This window comes from Plecotus auritus, assembly GCF_963455305.1.
Source record: "Plecotus auritus genome assembly, chromosome: 3".
In the NCBI taxonomy this organism is placed as follows: Eukaryota; Metazoa; Chordata; class Mammalia; order Chiroptera; family Vespertilionidae; genus Plecotus; species Plecotus auritus.
This window is the reverse complement of record NC_137772.1, coordinates 105637488-105661726: the sequence shown is the minus strand read 5'-3', so window position 1 is coordinate 105661726 and position 24239 is coordinate 105637488. Positions and strand designations below refer to the sequence as shown.

The following is a 24239-nucleotide window of genomic DNA, read 5'->3' as shown; positions in this document are numbered from 1 at the left end:
TTTGCCAATTTAATTATGATGTGCCTTGGTATCGGTCTTTTGGGGTTCATTTTGCTTGGGACTCTGTGAGCTTCTTGGATTTGTATGGGTTTTTCCTTTCCTATATTGGGGAAGTTTTCTGTCATTATTTCTTCAAACAGGTTTTCTATTCCTTGTTCAGCTTTCTTTTCTTCTGGCACCCCTATTATGTGGATGTTGTTTTGTTTCACGTTGTCCCAAAGTTCCCTTAGGCTCTCCTCCTGCCTTTTAATTGTTTTTTTCTAGGAGTTGCTCTACTTGGGTATTTTTTCCCATCTTGTCTTCTAGCTCACTTATGCAGTCCTCTGCTTCTTCTAGTCTACTCTTGATGTTTTCTATTGAGTTCTTTACAGCAGCGATGTCATTTTTCATTTCTTCTTGGTTCTTCTTCATTTCCTCTTGGTTCTTGCTCATATTGTCGAATTTGTCTTCCATTCTTTTCAGCCACCTTATGACCATTTCTCTGAATTCTTTTTCTGGAAGGTTGCTTGCCTCCATTTCGTTTACTTCCTTTTCTGGTGATGTCTGCTTTTCTTTCATATGCGGGCTGTTTCTTTGTCTCCCCATGGTCTCTCTTCTTTGGGTGTCTTGTTTTGTAGTTCTCTCTCTCCTGCATTGATTTAAAGGCACAAAATACAGCACTACCAGGTACAACACACAAGGCACTGAACAGAAATGTATTCACAATATTAATAACCTGCAATAAAGGTGACCACCAGAGAAAGGCAAATTAGGGTATAGGAGAGAAAGAAGAAGAGGAAAAAGAGAGAAAGAAAAAAAAAAGAATGTCAAAATGATATTGGGAAAAGGAAAAAAAAAAGTAAGAGAGACAAGAAAGAGACTAAGAGAGAAAGGGGAACAAACGATATATATGGGGATAAAACTCCAATAGAACAATCACTAATCCCAGCAAATGCCAGCAACAAGTACCTGGGGATTAATACAAACTACAACACCAACTAATATTCAGTGAGGCAACGGAAAACAGAAGCACAAAGAAACAAAAAAATAAACAAACAAAGGAAGAATAAGCAAAACAATCTCACAAAAAAGCATAAAAATTCGATATAATCAACATTCAAGCAAATAACAACAAAAGGACAGAGAGAAAAACAATTTTTTGGATAGTTAAGACAGCGAAGAGAGAGGTGTGTAAGGACTTGGAGCAGGGGATTGGAGATTATATAGGTAATTATGGTGAAATTTTAACCAGGGTAAACAGAAAGAATAGGGGAAATCTAAAGCAGGAAAGGGGTAAGATAAACAGGACACTGAAAAGGGGAAGGTTAGGAAGAGTGTGATGGCATAAAGGTAGAGTTGAGATAAAGTAAAACGGTGCTAAAGCAAATATGAAAATAGAATGTAGAACACTAATCCCAAAGTAAAATGAAGAGAAAATAAAATGACACTTAAAAAAAAAAAAGATAAAATAGCAGTGGTAATAATAAGATAGCAGTATCAATAACACGGATTAAAAATAAAAATGTAATAATTAAAAAGTAAAATAAAGTGAGGAAAAAAGAAAAATAAATTAGTTTCTTGAGTAAAAAATACAAAAAAATGAAAATAAAAAAATAAAAAATAAAAATAAAATGTGGAATAGTGAAGGTCATTCACTTCCTCTGTTGTTCTCTTTGGCACTTCTGTTTCTTAGTCCGGACAGTATTGTAGTTCCCTGCGTTCCACTACACTTCAGTGTTGTAAGCCAGTCCTGATTTTAAGCAGGCGGTGTGTCTTAATTTCTCGTATTCCTTTATTTTTGAATACACAAGAGTCAATTTGTGATTCATCCCCTGGGTGGCAGTGTTTCTGGATTGACTTTCGGGTCTATCTATGGCCTCTCTAGTCAGTGTTAGAGCCTTCTTTCCCTGTGGCACTCACTACCGGTTTGTGGGAGTGAGCTGCCTCAGAGCTGGCTCTCCGATGGTCACTCCCTGCTCCGATCCCCAGGTTCCAGAAAAACAACTTTCCCCTGCAGTCTCCCAGGGTGTCCCCATCTGGGTGATCCTATGTATTGGGCTTAATAATCAGAAGGAAGAATTTCAAGAGGAAAATGCCCATGTGTGCGAACAATAGATCTGCGCGTAAGTCTAAGCAGCCGGCACACCTTTGAAATTCTTAGGCTGTCCCTGCACGTTAGATCAAAATGAGTTGCTTTTTAGAGATCCCTTTTGTTAGCAGCTCTGAGGACCCCCTTCCACATTCACGGATCACGCCAGCCCCAACAGCCACGGATTTTTCTAGGCTCAGACTTCCCTGCTCCTCCAGCACCCACAAAATGCGCATTCCTCTCTCCTGCCGGGACCAGAGATCTCACCTTATCCCAGGCGAAATCTGACCTTTCCGTGGTGGAGTGTAGAGCTCCTCTGAATCCACGTGTTTGCGCCAATTGGGGACTGGTGTTCTGGGGCTCGCAGCTGTTTTGTGGGTGCCGGAGTTGTGGATTCTCAGGCTTCCAATAAGCTCCACTTTCCCTTTCAAGATGGCGCAGATTCCACGTCCAAGCCCGCAGCTCTGGGAGGGGACCCAGCTGCAGTGGGAGCTGTCAGGTCAGGGGAACCCCGTCTATCAGTTCCCCTTCCTCTTCTGGAGTTTAGCTGTCCCTTAACTTGCTAACAAACACTCCTCGTGCGACCCTCAGCTGTTCTTTCTTTCTACTCTGGGGCAAGGCTCAGAACACGTCTGTTTATTCCGCCACCATTTTCCCTCCCCAATCAGCCTTTAATATTCTTACTTTATCATTGATATTTGTCAATTTAATTATGATGTGTCTTAATTTTGGTCTTTTTTGGGTTCATCTTGTTTGGGACTCTATGTGCTGCTTGGACTGGTGTGGTTTTTTTCTTCCCACTATCAGGGAAGTTTTCTGTCATTATTTCTTCAAACAGGTTTTCTTTTTATTGCTCCACTTCCTCTCCTCTGGTATCCCTATTATGTGGATGTTGTTTCGTTTTGTGTTGTCCCAAAGCTCCCTTAGTCTCTCCTCCTGCTTTTTGAGTTTTCCTTCCAGTTGCTGCTGTGTTTGTGTGTTTTTTTCCTACCTTGTCTTCTAATTCGCTGATGCAGTCCTCAGCCTCTTCTAGTCTACTGTTTAAGCGTTCCATTGTGTCCTTTTTTGCAGCTAGGTCATTCTTCATTTCCACTTGGTTCTTTTTTGTTGGATGCCGCCCATTGCCTTCACTAGGAGAGAGGTGTGGACAAGGAACCAGGAAGGCTGGTTAACCTTGAAGGCTCTTAAAGGTCAGAGCCAAGCACCCACTGTCTAGTTGAGACAAAGGGAGCTGAAGCAACTTCCACCTTTTAGTCTTATGTAAATCCTTGCTGATGGGCTATCATTGGAATTGCCTGCCTAAGGGCTATGGGTGTATCCCAAAACTTGAAAAAGAGGGATCGCTAGGCCGGAGCAAAGCAAAGCGGAGTCCTTCCTCTTGAGCTGGGCTCCCGCCTGACCCCCAATATTTCCAAATTAATATTTTCTAATCTCTTTCATTTGTGTGTGGCCTCCTCCAGAGCCCAAACCCTGAACCTGAACCCTAAACCACGTGGGACATTGGGGGGGACACTCACAACTGGCACCTTCGATGTGGGACCTCTGGAGGGGATGATATTTTCACCTAGAGCAAAGAAAGGAAGATTATACTGAAAAGGTGGGGAAGAAATCACCGTATAGGTGAGGGAAACTCACCACACGCAAAGTTCATGATCAGCTGCAGAAGTTGAGAGCTGTAATTAGAGTGGGAACGTCTTTTTCAGCCAGGCTAATGGGGAAGAATCAGGTTATAAAGTAAACTTTATTATAGACTTTTGGTTTGCATGCTTAAGGAATGTGGTTTCTTGTTCAAATTAAAATCTTAATTTGTATTTGGAATCTAAAAACTGTAATAAGAAATGAAACTCTGCTGCTGAAACTGCCTCTGGTGTGGAGAAATTCAAAGGTGGCAGGAGAGTGCAGGGCTATCCGCTCTCCCACAATGAGTTTTCTTAACGTTTTGTTTAAAAATTACAGAAGAACTTGCAGGGAAATGCAAAATTTGGCCAAATTTGGTGCTATTAATTACTTTGGAAAGCGAAAATGAAAGAAAAAATTTAAGATCTGTCTTTATCTATTAAGCATGAAAAGATACGCAGCCAGATCTGTTACTGACTCCTTCTCCCAAAGCAAGCAGGAGGTGGGGGAAAGGAAATATGTGGCAATCTAATATGGAAGGCCACTCTTCCAGTATGCTAATTTAAAGTCTCTTTTCCGGCCATGAAAAAGTCTTCTCACCTTAAAAATTTAGAAATGCGTCTGGGATATCTGTGCACTTGTAAGGGGAAAAGCTAATTTAAGACAAAATGTGCACACGGTCCAATTTGGGATATTAGATAAGTCTTAAACTGGACTTGATTCTTTACAAGGGCTACAGAAATGAAAAAAACCCAGAACTGGTCTTTTCCTAAGAAAAATGGCGGATTTGACCAAAAGGAAAGAACACAGGCTAGTTTCAGCAGCGGGATTGGCATTTCCATAATAAAGAGTACTTTTTGAAATGCTAATGAACCATGTTAAAAAGTTATGTCTTGTATTTTTGAAATTTATTCTTAAAAATATAAGTGTTATTAATCTAGGAAATTCTAAATATTTGATTTGCCAGCTCTAAAAGTTCAAGATTCAAATTAAATTCGGGGAAAATATAGTTGTGGTAATTAAATGCCTAAAATATAAAAATTGTTGAAAAAATGTTGTGTTTTCTCTGAAAATAATTAGGAATTCAAAATATGTTGTTTGTTGGTCTAATTAAATAATAAGGATTAATTCTGTAATCCCAACTGAAACTTTTAATGCAAAAACCAGTTTAAATTTAATTGATATCTTAAGATAATTATAAAAAGTATTATAATCTTTAAATCATATATAGATATTTGTTTGGTATTTTTTCCAAGTTAAATTTCAAGGCTGTAAATGAGGGATAAATTTGAGGACATTTTCACGGGCCCTGAAATATTTTCAAGAAGTTATTCTCTTTTCTTAAAGGAAATATTTTGAATTTAACTGATCTAATATACTTGAAATTGCATGAAAAGCTTTGTCAAATAAAAATTAATAACTATATTTTACTTATAAATGTTATGAAAGTTTTGGCCTCTAAGGAGGACAAAACAAAATTTCTAAATAAAGCCAAATTTTTAACAGCAGAATTTTAAAACAATTTAAAATAATAACAATCCCATAGTTGTCTGCATTCTTAATTAGGCTAGAGGTGGGTCAACGTTTGCACCTTGTGAATCAGATATAAACATTTACTAAATTTGCTTTGCTTTTTAAATTAAAGATACCTACTTAAATGATAAACAACTAAATTCTAATAAAGCCACCAGAAACAGCTAGTGAGATTTCTGTTTGTCTGAAGTGTAGTTTGGCTTTAACAGTTTAGACAGTCACCATTTTTGGACTGCCTGGCTTAGCAGCCACCATGTTGGCTTCATGGCTTGCTGCTCCCCTGGGGGCCGCCATCCTGAAACAGCAAAGGCCAACCCCACTCTTTGAATAAATTTACTGAGACCTACCATGATCCCTCTGTATATGCTAATTAGCCAAAGGGGATACTCTTTAAAAATAAAATTCTAGCTTAATAAAAAGGAGAAATTTGAAAATTTTGAAATCTCTTTCACTGATATTTACAGGGTAAACTAAGATTGTTGTTAGAGTATTAAATCTAACAGTAAAATAGTAGTCAAGTTTACTGTAATGAGATTTCTTGTGACATGGCTATTCGGATGCAAGAGTAAATATTAAGCAGCAGCCTTGTAGGTTGCATGTTATAAAAAGAAAGACAAAGGTTTTTAAGTGAAACTCTCTGTAGCCTGAAAGCCATTTTGGAAGGAAATGAAGAGCGGTTTCCTTCAAATATCTGAAGGACTGTAATTAAAAGTCAATAAATTTGGCCTCATATACTGAAGTAAATAATTTGTGTTTTTGCCTCCTTGAATACAGCTAATGAAAAGTTACTCAAAGATTAATTACAATTGTCATTTACTGTCCATAACCAAGGACAAGTAAAGTTAAAGTAAATTAATAAAAAAAATATTTACCTTATTTCAGACTAATTTAAATTGGCTAATTGAAATGAATGAATATTCAAAAATAAAAACTTAATTGTAATGGACAAAACACTGTTCCTGAAATATTAACTAAAATTTTTGTTGATAGTTCATCTCATAGTAAAATTGCCAAACATGCTATGAATCCAAAGCAGTCATATTTCTGTGCAAAAATTAAAATTAAAAGTTATCAAGACTGCATTAAAAAATTTCCAAAAGCCTCCTAATATTTAAATATAAAAAGGGGGGGATAGTGGAAAAATATGATATGTGGAGAATATCCTGTGAGTAAATTACATCAAGAAATTTTTTACTTTGAAAATTAATTTTCATTTGTAATGCTAATAGTAAGACACCCATGCAAAAAATCACATGGTGTCAAAATAAGCCAAAGGAAAATCGTTTGGACAAAAACAAAAAGGATCCCAAGTCAAATTTATAGAAAAGATTACTTTATTAACCTTTGGTCAAGAATATGTTTGTATATTTCCAGAAAAGACCATGTGGATTCCTGCAACAACTGATTCCAGAGAGGAACTGACAGGACTGATCCAGCCACAAAGACAAGAGGAGAAACAGTCCAGAGATGGAAGATGCCGAAGACGCCTTGCCATCTAGCAGTCAGCAGCTGTGCATCGCTGCAGGTTGCCCAGGACCAAGCCAGAGAGGGTCGGATCTGCATTGCCACCGTTTATCCACCATCCAGAACTGAAATATCATTACTGACGTGTACACATAAGGAACTGTTGGACATTGAAATTGGGACTCAAAACTGTTGGATGTTGAAATTGGGACTCAAGAAACTGTTGACCCAGAAAGAAACTTACTACAGACTGATTCATTTGCCTCTCAGCATAACCACTATTGCTTGTCTCATTTTTGTTCTTATATGTTTATTTCTAGTCTGCAGATGCAAGATTTTTTAAAGAAAAAAAATGGGGGAGATGTTGGAAGCCACCCATTGCCTTCACTAGGAGAGAGGTGTGGACAAGGAACCAGAAAGGCTGGTTAACCTTGAAGGCTCTGAAAGGTCAGAGCCAAGCACCCACTGTCTAGTTGAGACAAAGGGAGCTGAAGCAACTTCCACCTTTTAGTCTTATGTAAATCCTTACTGATGGGCTATCATTGGAATTGCCTGCCTAAGGGCTATGGCTGTATCCCAAAACCTGAATAAAAGGGATTGCTAAGCCGGAGAAAAGCAGAGTCCTTCCTCTTGAGCTGGGCTCCCACCTGACCCCCAATATTTCCAAATTAATATTTTCTAATCTCTTTCATTTGTGTGTGGCCTCCTCCAGAGCCCGAACCCTGAACCTGAACCCTGAACCATGCAGGACGTCAGGGGGGACACTCGCACCTTTTCATATTGGTGACATTCTCATTCACCTCCTTATAATTCTCATTGAGTTGTGTGTATTTGTCATTCAGCCGTGTGAGTATCCTTATAACCATTACTCTGAATTCTTTCTCTGACATGTTACTTGCCTCCATTTCATTTAATTACCTTTCTGGTGGTTCCTCTTTTTCTTTCCTTTTGGGGTTGTTATTTTGTGTCCCCATTTTTTTTTTGCTGTAATGTTTTAACTATTTCTGTGTCTTAGATCCAACTGCTTTGCTACCCAGATTCTTTTAGGGGTGGTGCTATGTAGTTGGTGATTTTTGGGACCGGTGGTGAGGTCTCTCATGTCTCCTGGGCTTGTTGATCTAGAGCTCCCTACTTGAGCTTTTTCAGTTCTCTTGATGTAGTTGGGTCTTAAATGTTAGTTTCTTATTTGTGGATGAAGTCTCGTCACAGATTGGCAATGTGACTCACCCCCGGCTTCTGCAAGCTGTTTTCGATGTGTTTGTGGTTCCGGCTCTTGTGGTAAGGTTTGTCTGAATTCTCACTGGTATGTGCTCACTGTTGGTTCCCAGAGTCCACAGCCTGGGAGGAAGAAGTCTCAGGGCCTGAGGCTCAGGTACTGTGACTTTGGCCGCTGTTGTGTGACTCTTGCTTGAGTGGCATCACTCTGCAACTCAATGGTACTGGAGTTTATGGTACTGGAGCTTATGATGGTACTGGAGCTTATGATGGTGGGGGCAGGTGTCTCTTAGTCTGCAGTTGAGGCAGTGGGACTCTGGCCAAAGTGATTTCCCTCTCTGAATCATGAGGGGGTTCAGGAGCCAGCAGCTGTGGTTGTGGGAATCTCAGAGTCTGTGGCTGAAACAATGTGACCTTGTCCTGGGAGGTGAGTCCTCAGTAAATCACCAGGGTGTCCACAGGAAGGCATCTGGGAAGGGGATGTCTTGGATCCTGCTGAGGGAGCAGTATGCCCATGGTTGGAGAGGCACACACCCAGTGGCAGCTCACAGAGGGGCCCAGGAGCCATCTGCCAGGACTGTGTGCTCATGGGGACCACATGCTGGAGTGGTATGATCATGGTGTGCCCCCAGCCCTGGGGAGGGAGAAGTCCCAGTTTCTGCTTTGGGAGATGTGTGCCCTTGGTTGGATATGTGTGTCCTGTTACTCATTACAGAGGTGCCCAGGAGCTGTCTGCTGGGGTGGTGGGCTCAGGAAGCCCATGTGCTGGAGCAGCGCTACCATGGGAACTGGATGCCAGTAGCCAGGGTGGCATAAACTTTTAAAGTGAAAAAGAAACAAACTTCCATGATGAGAATGTACTTTTAAATTATACATTCCACATAGCAGCAAAAGCTATATCTTAACTAATATGACTGGCTTAATTAAGCATTCTATTAAAAAGTGATATAAATCACTGGAAAGGCTATCACAAAGCAGAGACCTCTCATATTAAGCTTTCCATTATTTAGGGGTAGGAAGTATTATTCTGGTTTAGAGCAAAACTAGGAATTTGAGAATACATAATCATGTACCTTCCAGTTTACAGCTCATTTACTTTGAAAGAATTACCTCTTCCCAAGGAGTACCTATTTGTTATGGAAGTGTGTGTATACATATACATTTACATTTACTAAGCTTGGTAAAATAAAGACAACATCCCAGTCTTAATCTCATGTAAACTGAGGGATGAAGAACTCAGAATATAGGGATAGCCTTTTCATGTTATCTATTTTTGTATTATTTTTCTGGGCATAACCCAAAATTTATAGAAATGATGGATGGTCCCCTTTGAGGTAACATTGAGAGAGATTGTAAAGTTTTGAATAATTTTTGGCTTTTTCAATTTCTTTCATGATTTTAGTTAAATCCCTTTTATAGTAATATTAGTTTTAAGCAGTGGTCATGGGTATTATTTCTAATTGATCCATTTGTATTAATTGAGCATCTAAAGTATACAGGACACTATGCTAGAGCCTTTGGCATGAAGAAACTCACTGTCTAATGGGGGAAACAGAATATAAATAATTATGAAACTGGTGTGATAAATAAATATAATATAGTATGATGAAAACAAGCATAGACTTATTTATTTATATATAAAAAGCCAGGGACTGGAATGTCGTAACACCCAGAACAACTGGTCGCTATGACGCCCACTGTGGCCCAGCAAACTGGCCCGATCAGGGGGTGGGGCCTACTGGCCAACTTCCTCAGCCCCTTTCCCCAGCCAGCCCCATCCCTGATCAGCCTCTCCCACCCTGATTGAGGGCGGGTTGGCCGGCCAACCCCCTTTCGGCCCTTCCCCTTGACAGGCCCTGCCCCCGATAGGCCCCACCACCCTGATTGGCCTGCGGCACCTCCCCCCAGCCAGCTCTGACCCCTATTGGCCCCCCAACCCCATTTGGGGGCAGGGCCATCTTGCCCATAGCCCACAGCCCCTCCCCACAACCAGCCCCACCCCTGATCAGCTCCCACCACCCAGATCAGCCTGTGGCCCCTCCCACCAGCCAGCCTGGCCCTGATCAGGCCTCAATTGGGGTGGGCTGGCCGGCCAACCTGCTGTAGTCTCCTCCTCTTGACAGGCCCGGTCAGACCCCACCCATGCATGAATTCGTGCACTGGGCCTTTAGTAATAGCATAAATAAGTAGACCTAGTCAGATCAAGGTGGACAAGGGTAGGAAGTCTTCTTAAAGATGACTGAACTGTGCATTGAAGAATTAGTAGATATCATCCATGTGGTGAAAGAACTTGGGTGAAGGCACTGTCTTGAGAGAATCTGGCATATTTGATGACCTACAAGTAGCTAGAATAGCTTGAGAACAGGATGTCAGGGAGGTACTTGAGATATGAAGCTGGAGAAAAATGAAGAACTCAGGCTATAAAGAGCCTGTATACCTGTTGATGAGTATGAATTTTGTCCTGATATCAATGAAGAACTATATTATTTTTGCAGGGAATTAGCATGCTCAGATATGTATTTTTGAAAATCATCTCATAACAGCAAGCAGCTGGATTGGAAGATACAAGCCTGGAGGTAGGCAGATCAGTTATGAGACTATGAACTGGTCTCATGAGAGGGTGGGAGACTCAGAGGAAGAAGAATGCAATAGGGACTGCTGCAGAAAAATAACACACAAAATGCTTTGGAATGTTTCCATTGAACTTAGCAAAAGAGCAGAAATCTCTTCAATGGAATAAAAAGTGTGAAAAACAGAAATGGGTTCAGGAGTAAGTGGGTAATGATCAATGGAAAGAGCAAGCATTTTGAAGGTAATTTGTGCAAGGACGAACAAAAGTTAGAGGTGGACATGTGGTTAAATAATTTGTCTTAAGAGGGGAAAGTCTTAAGCTTGTTTCTAAAAACTAAAGGAAGAATCAAGAGAAATAAATAAGAATTAAGTATCAAAAATGGAGAAGCAACAAAAAATGTGGCAGGCAGAAATTATATCCAATGCAAAGGAAAAGGACTAGCCCCAGGCTCTTCCTTTCTGTCTGCCAGCAGCTATCAGGTAAGCCAAGATGGGCCCTTCCTTAGAAGTTCATCGAGGAGCTATGAAGGAATAAGCAGTCTGAGGTGATGTACTTCCTTCCCAGAGTGAGCTGCTGGCAGTACCACAGGCTGTCTGCCCTCTGCCCGGGACCAGATAAAGTACACAGGGTAGGAAACAAAGCAAAGCAAGGTTATATCATACATCAGATTCATGTGCACCCTGGCAGCCTCAAATGTCCTGTTCCTAAGAGTGTAATCTCTGGCAAGCCTGTCCATCATGCTAAAGTTTGCTTGAAGCCTTCAGTCTGTTGCCAAGAAGGGAGCTGGATGCCACTGTGGGGGCACTGAGGATCCTGAATTCCTTTTTTTAAAAATATATTTTTATTCATTTCAGAGAGAAAGAGAGAGGGAGAGACAGAAACATTAATGAGAGAGAATAAGTGACGGGCTTTCTCCCGCATACCCCCCAGTGGGGATGGATCCCACAACCCAGGCATGTACCCCATTCAGGAATATAACTGTAACTTCCTGCTTCATGGGTCAACGCTCTACCCCTGAGCCACACCAGGTGGGCCTGAATTCTTTTTTTATTTTTTTGATTTTTTTAAAAATATATTTTATTGATATTTTACAGAGAGGAAGGGAGAGGGATAGAGAGCTAGAAACATCGATGAGAGAGAAACATTGATCAGCTGCCTCCTGCACACCCCCTACTGGGGATGTGCCCGCAACCAAGGTACATGCCCTTGACCGGAATCGAACCCGGGACCCTTCAGTCCACAGGCCGACGCTCTATCCACTGAGCCAAACCGGTTTCAGCATTTTTTTGATTTTTTACAGCAAGGAAGGGAGAGGGAGAGTTAGAAACATCGATGAGAGAGAAACATCAATCAGCTGCCTCCTGCAAACCCCCCACTGGGGATGTGCCCGCAACCAAGGTACATGCCCTTGATCGAAATCGAACCTAGGACCCTTGAGTATGCAGGCCAATGCTCTATCCACTGAGCCAAACCTGTTAGGGCTGAATTCTTACTAGGTTGGTGAAGAGTTCACGTACAAATTCTTTGAGGTTATCCTCATTGATCCATTCTATTCCATAAGTCTATCAGAAGGAATCCTGCAACCCAATGGATCATCAAACCAGTCCACAAACACAGGAAGATGTGAGGGCTGACATCTGCAGGTCTCAAGAACCCTGGATCTTGGAGAATGCACAATAGTCTCCAGCTCCATCATTACCACTAATATAAGTAACTAGTGACCCGGTGCATGGATTTGTGCACATTAAAAGGAAATTAATTAGAAGGTGGCCATTGGGTTGGGACTGGGCAAGACAGGACAGACATGCCCTGGAGCCAATCTCCTGCGGTCCCTACCCTGATGGCTGCACCTGGGGTGGCACTGTGGCTCAAAGGGCATTTGCGGAGTGAGTGGAGTCCCTCCGGCAGGTGGTATCCTTCAGCCTTCCCTGTGGGGATCGGACCAAAACTAGCTCTCCAACATCCCCCAAGGGGTCCCGGAGTGTGAGAGGGCACTCCGCAAAGTTGCTGTGGTACAGGGTGTGGAATGCAAACGCAAGTGTGCAATAAACCAGATTCGGGGCCAACAGTGCACCAGCAACAACATAACCCACACCCAAAGGTGGAATCATGCAGCCCCTTGAGGAATTGGGCTCCCTCCTCTCTTGTTTCTGGGTGCATCACCCGAGAACGGCCGCTGCCAAGTCACTGCAGCTCAGCAGCTCCTGCATTGAGCATTTTCCCCTGGTGGTCAGTATGCATCATAGCTACTGGTCAGATAGACACTTAGCATATTAGCCTTTTATATACATAGATGTTTGTAAAATTCTTACCTAGTAAACGATTTAGGACAGTAAAAAGTAAAAGGCACTAGCCCCAGACATGAGGTGGAATATATGAGAAGTAAAAGAAATCCAAAGAAAATACATATGTGTTCTAGGGGTGGGTAGAAAGTAACTAAGAGAAATTTTGTTTCATATGTTTGTGTGTGTGTGTGTGTGTGTGTGTGTGTGTGTGTGTGTGTGTGTGTGCTTTGAGGTCTTCTACTGTTATCTGAAGGTGGAAGATCAGGCTGTCTGCTAAGAATAAAAGAACATATGTCGGAATAGGAAACCTGAGTAGTGTTAAAAGAGTGAATAAGGGTGCAAGAGGAAGCAAAATAGTACCACATGAAATGATTGTCATCATTCCTGAAGATATTGCCAAGGTTAGAAGTTGTACATTTGTAGTAGCACTAGCTTCTTGGTTTCTGTGTTTTCTCCAGCAGTATTGGGTTTAGGAATGGAGAAGTCTACAATAGCATTGAAGCAGGATTAGAACTTCTCTGGGCATTCATGTCAGGTGATAAAGGAAGTTAAATATATTAGCTTGAGTTTGGTTGTATCATGCATTGTGTTATATCACATATCATGTGATTTAATGAAATAAGAAAGTTAATAGAGGAACAATTGATAAATTTGGAAAAGAGATAAGAGGTCTAGATTACTCAAGTCAGAAAACAGTTAAAATAGCAGTAAGAAATATTATAAACAATTAAAATGAGAATCAGAGAATAAGGATATTGAAACTTACGATTTTGGATATGAAACACTTGAGACCATTAAAAAATTACTAAGATATAGGATGTGGGAGTTTGAATACAAAAAGAAGCACAGGTTGTCAAAGCTGAGGAAATTAAAAATTTATGAGCTTAGATGGGTCAACCAGATGGGCACAGAAATGAAGCCAAGTAGAGAGTAATAGGACTTGGGTGAAGAAGTTTTGGAAATTAATGTGGTGGTGGGTTGTTAGAAGGTAATATAGATGAATGGAAATATGCTAAAAGAAGGAATGTTTTACTAGGGTAGAGGAGCCATGATTTGGAATGGCAATGTGAAGCTAAAAACACACAAAGCCACTGCTAAATCCTGTGGTCACTGAGCCTTTGAGAAAATGACTAGCCTCCACTTGAATGTATTTCAAGGGAAGCAATGTCTCTATAGAGAAAGTTGGATTTTAATTAAAGCAAAGAAATGGAGTGAAAGTCCTGTGATGAGGTTCTCAGAATTCACAGTGGAAAAATTTGGGAGGGAAGAAAATTTGATTCAGAAGTCAGGCACAGAGAAATATGGAGATGAGAGAATGGAAAGGATAAGTAACTAAAGGTTTTCCCCAAAAGAACAAAATTATTTGTAGTTGTCTATTGTCTTTCCTTGTTGTTCTTACAAAGATACAACTAAAGGGCTTCCAAAATATCCTAATCATTCTCCATAGAGTTCAGAATAGTTATTTCTAAGATCACCTCCAGCAAGAATTAATTATTTGACTTAGGGCAGAGACTGAATGTAAATAACAGCAAAATGGCCTCTGATGTCGTAAGGAATGAAATAATTTTACTTTGAACAAAATTAGAATCTTTTCTACAAAGAAAACTGACCAATGTCAATTTTTAGGGTTAGTCATAAAATTTAGAAAAGGCACATAACTGTAAAAATCAAGTGCTATCTTCAAGAGGTGCACCTTCCAAGAGATCAGTAAAGTCAATGAGAAATCCAATATCTGAATGTTAGTAAAGATATGGGAAGTTTGATGGGTCTTATGGGACTGAACCACTAGTTAAAGATTCTAAAACATAGTAAGTGGAGTGTAGATGCTAAATATCTCAAGAGATCTTTCAGGAATGAAATATGAAAGATGGAGACAAATTTATAAAATTGCTGCTGGCCTAGACCTGAATTTACAGAAGAAGATGGGAAGGGAATATCATACAAAGAAGAAAAAAAGAATATTTGCACTCTTTGCAAAACAAGAATTTGAAACTTACTGAAGAAGGACCTTAAAATGTATAAGGTATAAATGAATGCATTTTGAAAAAAATATCCTTTTGGTATTGTAAAAACTCAATCTTTAATAGCTATTACCATGACTGCCAAACCCTTTGACAAGTACTAATTTCAAAAATTATTATTATTGTTATGAAAGAAAGATAATGGTTAAGCGAATTTAAATTAAGAGAAAATATTTTCAAATTTAATTTTATTAAGTACTCAAATTTGACTTTTGAATATGTATTTATGATCCGAGATTGCTGTTTGTAGGTCCTATCATCCTAATGACTTCTTTATACCGGCTATGTGCCGCAATTTACACATACTAATGGTGGCTCCTCTTAGAATCCAATATGCCTCAGAATCCTCTTTTTATCATCCATGGGTAATAAACTATAGCCCCCCTTTGTTAGAATCCTTAAAGAATGAATATTGCTTATTTAAAGTAAAAGACCAACTTAAATGTAATCCTTTTGTTGCAGTAAATGGGCTCACCCTACAACTCAAAAGTATTAAGAAATTTAACACAGTTTAAAAGTGGGTAACACAGTGTGAGTCCAGACTTAACTAGGAGATTTACAAACTGTGAAGTCAGGGTGTTACAGAGTTGTAGTCACATCTTTCTAGAGGTAGCAACAATTGTACTGCATGTGGTTCTTTCAGATGTTCTGATCTATTTTTCTGTTATTGAAGGGGTGATCCTTGAACCTGCAATAATGGCATATCTATTCCTTGTTCATATTCATGAGCAGCATTAAATAAGGTAAAATCTCCAACAAAGAGATTCTAGAACAAACCCAGTCATTACTGAAATAATCACAGCAGGTCATTTGTGAAAATAAAAGAAAGCAGGATTGTTGAGTCTTTTTCTCAAGATTTGTTAAAGTGAGAAAATTGCAGATAGAAAAAAAACATGAAGACATGGTAACTCACCATATTACTCCGCATTTCTAAAATGCACATCCAAATTAGACTTAATCCAAAGGTTTTTGCAATGTTTATTGCACCATCTTTTCTGTTCCTTGGCAATGACCTGCTTCATTTATTCAGTCAACAAGTATTTATTAAGGACCCACTTGTTCTAGGCACAAGGGGTCTAGCAGAAGCACGAGACAAAGGAGTTCTCTGCTCTCATAGACTGAATAATCTATGGGAGCAAACAGACAATAATAAAATAAATATATCACCCTGTTTCTTCCATGTACGATGGAAGAAACAGGGTGATAAGATACTGAGTTCTGGGTGAGATGGCTCTCCTTTACATTGTAGTCTCTCTCTGAGGAAGTCATTTATATCTCTCTATATAAAGAGCCAGGGTCCGTAACATCAACAATTACTGAAGGCTCAACCTAACGCCCAGGCTCTGGTGGGTGGGGACTTGTGGCAGCGGAGCTGGGGCCGGGGGAGGTGGGGCCGGCACTCACACTCATTCACAACTGCACACACCCACAGACACACACAGTGCCCACCAGCTTACAGCGTTTTCTCCCTTTCTTTCCCTTCTTCCCAGCTTGCTCTGGAAGTTTCTCTCAGAATAGGCCCCAGTGCAGACAGAGGGTGGAGCTGCCCCCACTGGCCCCACCCCCACCCATCTGGGAAAGAGGAAGAGGGAGAGAGGGAGGCAGGGAAGCCTGGAGGACTGCTGAGAAAGATAAAGAGAGACACAGACTGGGAGAGACTGGGATGGATGGAAAAAACCACACAACAAAATAGACTGGGTCTGAAGAGGCCTGGATGGAAGGGAGGCCTGTGGGGGCCAGGAACTGAAATGTTTCACCAACCCCTCACCAACTCACCTGTGGTTCTCAGAAGTGAGCAGGGGAGCCAAAGTCACAGGCAGGGATGGAGAAGGGTGCCCTCCCCTATGGATACTCCCAGTATCTTCAAATTGGCAGTTGAGGGCGAGATCAGGCCAGCAGGGGAAGGGCAGTTGGGGGCGAGATCAGGCCGGCAGGGGAGAACATTTGGGGGTGAGGGCAGGCCGGCAGGGGAGGGCCATTGGGGGCGATATCAGGCCGGCAGGGAAGGGCAGTTGGGGGCGACCAGGCTGGAAGGTGGGGCAGTTAGGGGTGACCAGGATTGCAAGGGGGGCAGTTAGGGGCGATCAGGCAGGCAGGCAGGTGAGCAGTTAGGAGCCAGCAGTCCCTGATTGTGAGAGGGATGTCTGACTGCCGGTTTAGGTCTGATCCCCGGGGAATGAACCTAAACTGGCAGTCGGACATCCCCTGAGGGGTCTCAGATTGGAGACAGTGTAGGCTGGGCTGAGGGGACCACCCTGTGTATGAATTTTTTGCACTGGGCCTCTAGTATATATATATATATATATATATATATATATATATATATATATATACCCTACCTGGTGGTTTGGCTCAGTAGATAGAGCATTGGCCTGCAGACTGAAGGGTCCTGTGTTTGATTTCAGCCAAGGGCACATTCCTGGGTTGCGGGCTCGATCCCCAGTGGGGGGGGCATGCAGGAGGCAGCCAATCAATGATTCTCTCATCATTGATGTTTCTACTTCTCTCTGCCTTTCCATTCCTCTCTGAAATCAATAAAATAAATATAGTTAAAAAAACAAACAACATATTTAAAAAAAAATAAGCCAGTGACTGGAATGCAGGAACTACCAGAATGACCAGAACAACTGGAACGATTAGTCACTATGATGCCCACTAGGGCTGGCCAACCGGCCTGACTGGGGGCAGGGCTGGTGGGCCAACCTCTATCAGCCCCTCCCCCAGCTGGCCCTGTCCCCGATCAGCCCCCCACCTTGATCAGGGGTGGGGCTGGGCGGCCAACCTCCCACGTCCCCTCCCCCCAAACCAGCCTGGCCCCGATCAGCCCCTGGGGCTGGCCATTCATACCCCACCCATGCACGAATTTGTGCACCGGGCCTCTAGTATGAAAATAAGAAGTAACAATAGAAGAACTGTTGTAACAATATTCCAGGAAGAGGGAACAGTTAGCACTTAGATCTAAAAGGGTAGTCAGTTCAGAGAAAGCAAAATACTATGTGATTTTATTTATATGAAGAATCTAAAGAACAAAATAAATGAACAAACAAAACAGAAACAAATTCATAGATACAAAGAACAGACTGATGGTTGCCAGGGGGAGGGGATTGGAGAGCTGGGTCAAAAAGGTGAAGGGGCCGAAACCGGTTTGGCTCAGTGGATAGAGCGTCGGCCTGCGGACTGAAGGGTCCCGGGTTCGATTCCGGTCAAGGGCATGTACCTTGGTTGCGGGCACATCCCCAGTGGGGGGTGTGCAGGAGGCAGCTGATCGATGTTTCTCTCTCATCGATGTTTCTAGCTCTCTGTCCCTCTCCCTTCCTCTCTGTAAAATATCAATAAAATATATTTAAAAAAAAAAAAAAAAAAAAAAAAAGGTGAAGGGATTGAGAAGTACAAATTGGCAATCACAAAATAGTTATGGGGATGTAAAGTGCAGCATAGGGAATATAGTCGATAATCCTTTCTAATAAAAGACTAATATGCAAATTAACCATCGCTCCACTACACCCACCAGCCACGCCCACCATCCACACCCACCAACCAATCAGGAGTGAGTATACAAATTAACCCAACCAAGATGGCTGCAGCCACCGAGAGTGCAGGAGGGAGGGTTGGGTTTTCCCGGTGATGGAGGAAGCCAAGCTTTCTGCACACCCTGGCCGGCCCAGGCCTCCGCTTAAGGCTACAAAGTTTCAATTATAGAAAATACATAAATCCCAACAGAAATGGCTGCCGCCACGGAGTGAGCAGAAGGCTTGGTTCCACTCCAGGCTACAAAGTTTCAATTGTAGAAGATAAATAAACCCCAGATACCAGGGCCTCCGCTTGGATCATCACGGGGCCTGGCCGGCCTGCAAACCACCACAGGCCCCTCGCCCAGGCCACCCCACACCCCAAGGGAACCCCCACCCTGATCCGGGACACCCTTCAGGGCAAACCAGCTGCCCCCCACCCATGCACCAGGCCTCTATCCTATCTAATAAAAGAGTAATATGCAGATTGGCCATCACTCCAACACACAAGATGGCTGCCCCCATGTGGTCAAAGATCCTGCCCCCATGTGGACACAAGATGGCCACCACAAGATGGCCAGCAAGGGAGGGCAGTTGGAAGGGACCAGGCCTGCAAGGGAGGCCAGTTGTGGGTGATCAGGCTAGCGGGGGCGGGGGCAGTTGGGGGCGATCAAGCCTGCAGGGGAGGGCAGTTAGTGGTGACTAGGCTGGTAGAAGAGGGAAGTTGGGGGCGACCAGGCCTGCAGGGGAGCAGTTAGACATCAATCAGGCTGGCAGGGGAGTGGTTAGGGGGTGATCAGGCTGGCAGGCAGAAGCAGTTAGGGGCAATCAGGCAGGCAGGCAGGCGAGCAGTTGGGAGCCAGCAGTCCTTGATTTTGAGAGGGGTCCCAGATTGGAGAGTGTGCAGGCTGGGCTGAGGGACACCCCTCTCCCCCATGCACAAATTTCATTACTGGGCCTCTAGTCTATATATATAAAAGCCTATGTGACTGGCCGACCGGCCGACCATTTGATCATCTGACCAGTAGCTATGATGTTCACTGACCACCAGGGGCGGATGCTCAAAGCAGGAGCTGCTGAGCAGCAATGACTTGGCAGCTGCAGTTCTTGGGTAATATACCCAGAACCAGAGAGGAAGGAGCCCTTTTCCAGGGAGCATCACCCGAGAACTACCCTCTTGCAATCTGGGACCCCTTGGGGGAGGTTGGAGAGCTGGTTTCAGCCCAAATCCCGCAGGCCATGCCAAGGGACTCTACCGTTGCATAAATTTGTGTGGAGAGAAGCTACAGCATTTGGACAGGTTCAAGCCTCGGACTAATGAGCTAATGAGAGGGCATGGTCCTCTCATGGCAAAGCCACGTACAGGTCCCAGCTTGGAGGACAAAGCCCTCCCAGCACAATTATAGCCAAAGGTTGTAATTGTAACCTTGACCTTATGGTCGGAACTTGTGGTCCCAGGTGGCTAAGTGATATAGGCTGTGGGAGGTGTAGCAAGTGCTGCCGAAACAGAGCTTGATAGAGTTCAGGTGCATGTAATTGAGTAGATTCAAAACCCGTGAGAACATTGTAAATAGCTTAACCACACCCTTAGTTTGCCTTGTGGAATCTGGCTATAAAATACTCGGTTTGCAGGCTGTGGCACTGTCTCTCCATCTGAGAGCAGTGTTCCACTTAGCACCAGCTTTATTCTTTTGTCTGTCTTCTTTAATCCTTCATTCACCATTCCCGCTCAGGTTCACCCCTGACCACGCTGAGTGTGGCACAAATTCGTGCACTGGGCCTCTCTAGCCCATTGGCTCCCCACTTCGGGTCTGGCTCCCAATCAGGCCTCTAGCCCACTGCAGAGGTTGTGGGTCTGGCCCTTACAGAAACTTTTTGACTCAATTAGCTAAATGATGAGATGTGCAGGACCTATGGCCCCGACATCTGGTTCCCGTGCCGGCCCATCCGCTTAATATCAATTTCCATTGGAGACAGCGAATTTTCCTGTTACCACTGTTGGCTGGGAAACCAGCTGCAGCTTCCCTCCTTCCGGGTGGACAATAGTGCCAACGGGAAACCTCTGGGGAGGAAAGGAGGTGAAGAAGCAGCTCAGGTGAGAAGAAGGAGGTTCCTGCCACCACAGGACTCCACCTGAGTGGAAGGGCCTGGGTGGGAGCTGACATTGAGCAGGGTCCTACCATAGGCTGACTAGATTCCAGGCTAAATAAATCCTGTTTGCTAAATATTTGCATTTTGTGGCTAAATGCCCACAAGTTATCAGTTACTGCCAAACTTAGGGTAAAATGAGATGAAAGAAGTGAGACAGATACAGAAGAAAGTGACATATATTGGGAGAATCGAGGAGGGTGCCCGATTCCAGGTTGCGTCACCTGAGAACCAACCTCTTGCAATCCGGGACCCCATGGGAGATGTTGGGGAGCCAGTTTCGGCCTGATCTCTGCAGGCCAGGCTGAGGGACCCTACTAGTGCACGAATCCATGCACCAGGCTTCTAATCTCTATATATAAAACGCTAAGTGACCAGTTGACCGTTCAACCAGTTGACCATTTGACCAGTCGCTATGATGCACACTGACCACCAGGGGGTAGATGCTCAATGTGGGAGCTGCCCCCTGGTGGTCAGTGTGCTCCCACAGTGGGAGCACTGATCAGCTGACCGATTGGCGCCAGATACTGGGCTCACGGCTGGCAAGTGCAGCGGTGGCAGGCACAATGGGCCCAGGATGAGTGGGAGTGGCGCAGTGCCCATCCTGGGCTTGGGTTCCTCCCTGGATGCCTGCTGCTTCACACACTACTACATCCCCTGAGGGGTCCCGGATTGTAAGAGGGTGCAGTCCAGGCTGAGGGACCCCACCCGTGCATGAATCTGTGCACTGGGCCTCTAGTATAAAATAATATTGAGCCCTAGCCAGTTTGGCTCAGTGGATAGAGTGTCTGTGGACTGAAGGGTCCTGGGTTTGATTCTGGTCAAGGGCATGTACCTTGGTTGCATGCTCAATCCCCCACCCCGATAGGGGCCACATGTAGGAGGCAACCAATCTATCATCTCTTTCTCTGTCCCTCTCCCCTCCCTTCCACTCTAAAAAATCAATGGAAACAATATCCTTGGGTGAGAATGAACAAAAACAACAAAATGATCATTTTTAACACTGTGACAACCATATACTTCTTTCCATTTTTATTGTGATACTAGGGGCCCAGCTCATGAAATCGTGCGAGACCCAGGACCCAGAAAGAGTCCCGTTGCATGGCAGGAGGTGGGGCCCAGAAACTCAACCATGCCTCCAATCAAGTCCTCCAGAGTCAAGTCCCCACCCACCCCACACACACAACCTCCTGATGATTGGTCGTTACAGCGTGATGGCGTGATGACCACAGGCTTTTTATATAATAGATAGTTGACATATAACATTGCATTAGTTTTAGTTTTACACATAATGATTTGCTATATGTATATATTGCAAAATGACTACCACAGTAAGTTTAGTCAATATTCATCACCTCATTTAGTTACAAAATTTTTTCTTGTGATGAGAACTTTTAAGATCTACTCTCTTAAGTACTTTCAAATATACAATACAGTATTGTTACCTGTATAGTAACCATGCTTTACATCATGTCCTCAGGACTTATTTATCTTATAACTGGAAATTGGTACCTTTTGACTAACCCTTTTCCCATTTTTTCCAACCCCCATGCCTGCCTCTAGCAACCACTTATCTGTTCTCTTCATTGATGCATTTGTTTTTTTTTAGATTCCACATAGAGTATTTTTCTTTCTCTGTCTGACTCATTTAACTTAACATAATTCCCTCAAAGTCCATCCATGTTGTCACAACTGTCAGGGTTTCCTTCTTTTTTATGGTGGATTAATATTCCATTGTATACATATAGCACATTTTCTTTATTTATCCAACTTCATTTCTGTGTCATGACTATTGTGAATAATGCTGCAGTAAATATGGGGGTATAGACGTATTTTCACGAAAGTGATTTAGCCTGGCCAGTGTACTCAGTGATTGAGCTTCAACCTATGAACCAGGAGGTCACAGTTCCATTCCTGGTCAGGGCACATGCCTGGGTTGTGGGCTTGATCTCCAGTGTGGGGCGTAAGGGGAAAAGCTGATCAATGATTCTCTCTTATCATTGATGTTTCTCTCTCTCTCTCCCTTTCCCTTCCTCTCTGAAATCAATAAAAATATATTTTTAAAAAAAGTTAAAAAAGAAAGTGATTTAATTTTGTTCATATATAAACCTAGAAGTGTAATTTCTTGGACACATGGTAGTTTTTAGTTTTTTAAGGAACCTTCATATTGTTTTCTATAGCAGCTACACCAATTTACATTCCCACCAACCATGCATTTTCTCCACATCCTCAATACTTATTAACTCTTATCTTTTGGATGGTAGGCCATTCTAACATCTATGAAGTGATAATGAGTGTGTACTTTTATAGACACTATAAGACATTATACAGTATTCTGGTATTGCAGCATAATTATTGCTAACGTATGGTACATTTAATATTCTCAAGTTTGTTGCTCAAGATAGCTGGTTTACACAGTATCCTCTTAAACTCAAAAAGATTGAGAGCAATAGCTTTACAGAGTGGGCATTCAATAAACATTTATTCAGTGATCTCTGAACTTTGTATTGAGAAAGAGATTACAATTTTAAAAATCACTATTTTTTTCTGTTATCTAAAGAATGTTTTAATTTATGTCTTGGTACAATTGACATTTATAGTGAGCAATAATAAGTTATATCACTATGAAAAATAAAAAGAAATATAAAATATTATGAATTACAGCATATCTGTGGCATCAGAGTGAATAGTTAAAAATATCCATCTTAAAAGTAGAACTAATAGTCAATAGGAACCATTGAATTTAACTTAAAAACTTGAACGTGTAGGCATTGCCCTGGCTGGTGTATCAAAGTGGTTAGAGCATCAGCCCGCTCACTGAAGGGTTGAACGTTCAATTCCCGGTCAAGGGCACATACCTGGGTTGCAGGGTCAAGCCTGGCTCCTGTAGGGGGCACATGGTGGAGGCAACCAATTCATGTGTCTTTCACATCCATGCTTCTCTCTCTCTCTCTCTCTCTCTCTCTCTCTCTCTCTCTCTCTTTCTCTCCCCCCTCCTTCTCTTTCACTCCTTCTTTTCCAGTCTTCTTGCCCTGGCCGGTGTTGCTCAATGGTTAGAGTGTAGGCCAGTGCCCTGCAGGGTGGCAGGTTCAATTCTCAGTCAAGGGCAAATATCTGGGTTGCAAGTTTGATCCCCCACCCAGGTTGGGATGGGTGTGGGAAGTAACCAATCAATATGTCTCCCTCTCACCTACATTTCTTTCTTTCTCCACCTCCCTCCATCCCTTCCATTCTCTCTAAAAATCAATGGAAAAAATGTCCTTGGATGAGGATTAACAAACCAAAAAAATATATTCTCATGTCAGTTCTTCTAGGAAGGCTTCTTGACCTTTTCACTTCAATCTGATTTATCTTCTCTTTTGCTTGCATAGGTCTTTATAGATACATTTATCTCAGTACTGAACACCCTTCCTGTGTGTTCCTCAATTATAAGATACAACTGAGCAAGGCTTAATACTGTGAACTAGCAGTTCAATAAATGATTTTTGGGTGAATTAAAAAGCTTATCATTTATTTTTATCAGGTGCTTAGAGACTACCTTTGCTTCAGAAAAGTACCTTATTCCAAAAGTATTCTTATCTTATTTCTTCTTGTATTAAAATCCCAGTTTCTAAGTAGCACTATTAAGCTTATTTTCAGTAATAAAACTGAGCTAGTCAACTGATAATTACAGTTCAATATACTTCTAAAGGATATTTGTATTTTCAAACAAAACACTTGTTAAGACAATGAAATTAATTTTAGTGATGGGATAACTAAATATGTGTCAGCTAGATAAAGAATGGTGGAAACGCATTACAAGTATAG

General features: G+C 42.4%; 1 pseudogene across 1 annotated transcript in view; it reads left to right on the top strand.

Annotated features, from left to right (window-relative positions):
* Positions 1–20184: 20184 nt before the first annotated feature.
* The window catches only part of LOC308244110 (neurofilament light polypeptide-like), a 29391-nt pseudogene continuing 25336 nt past the window's right edge, over positions 20185–24239 (top strand). Inside the window, exon 1 of the transcript in view lies at positions 20185–20379. The product of the transcript in view is annotated as a neurofilament light polypeptide-like (transcript). The remainder of the gene's footprint in view (positions 20380–24239) is intronic.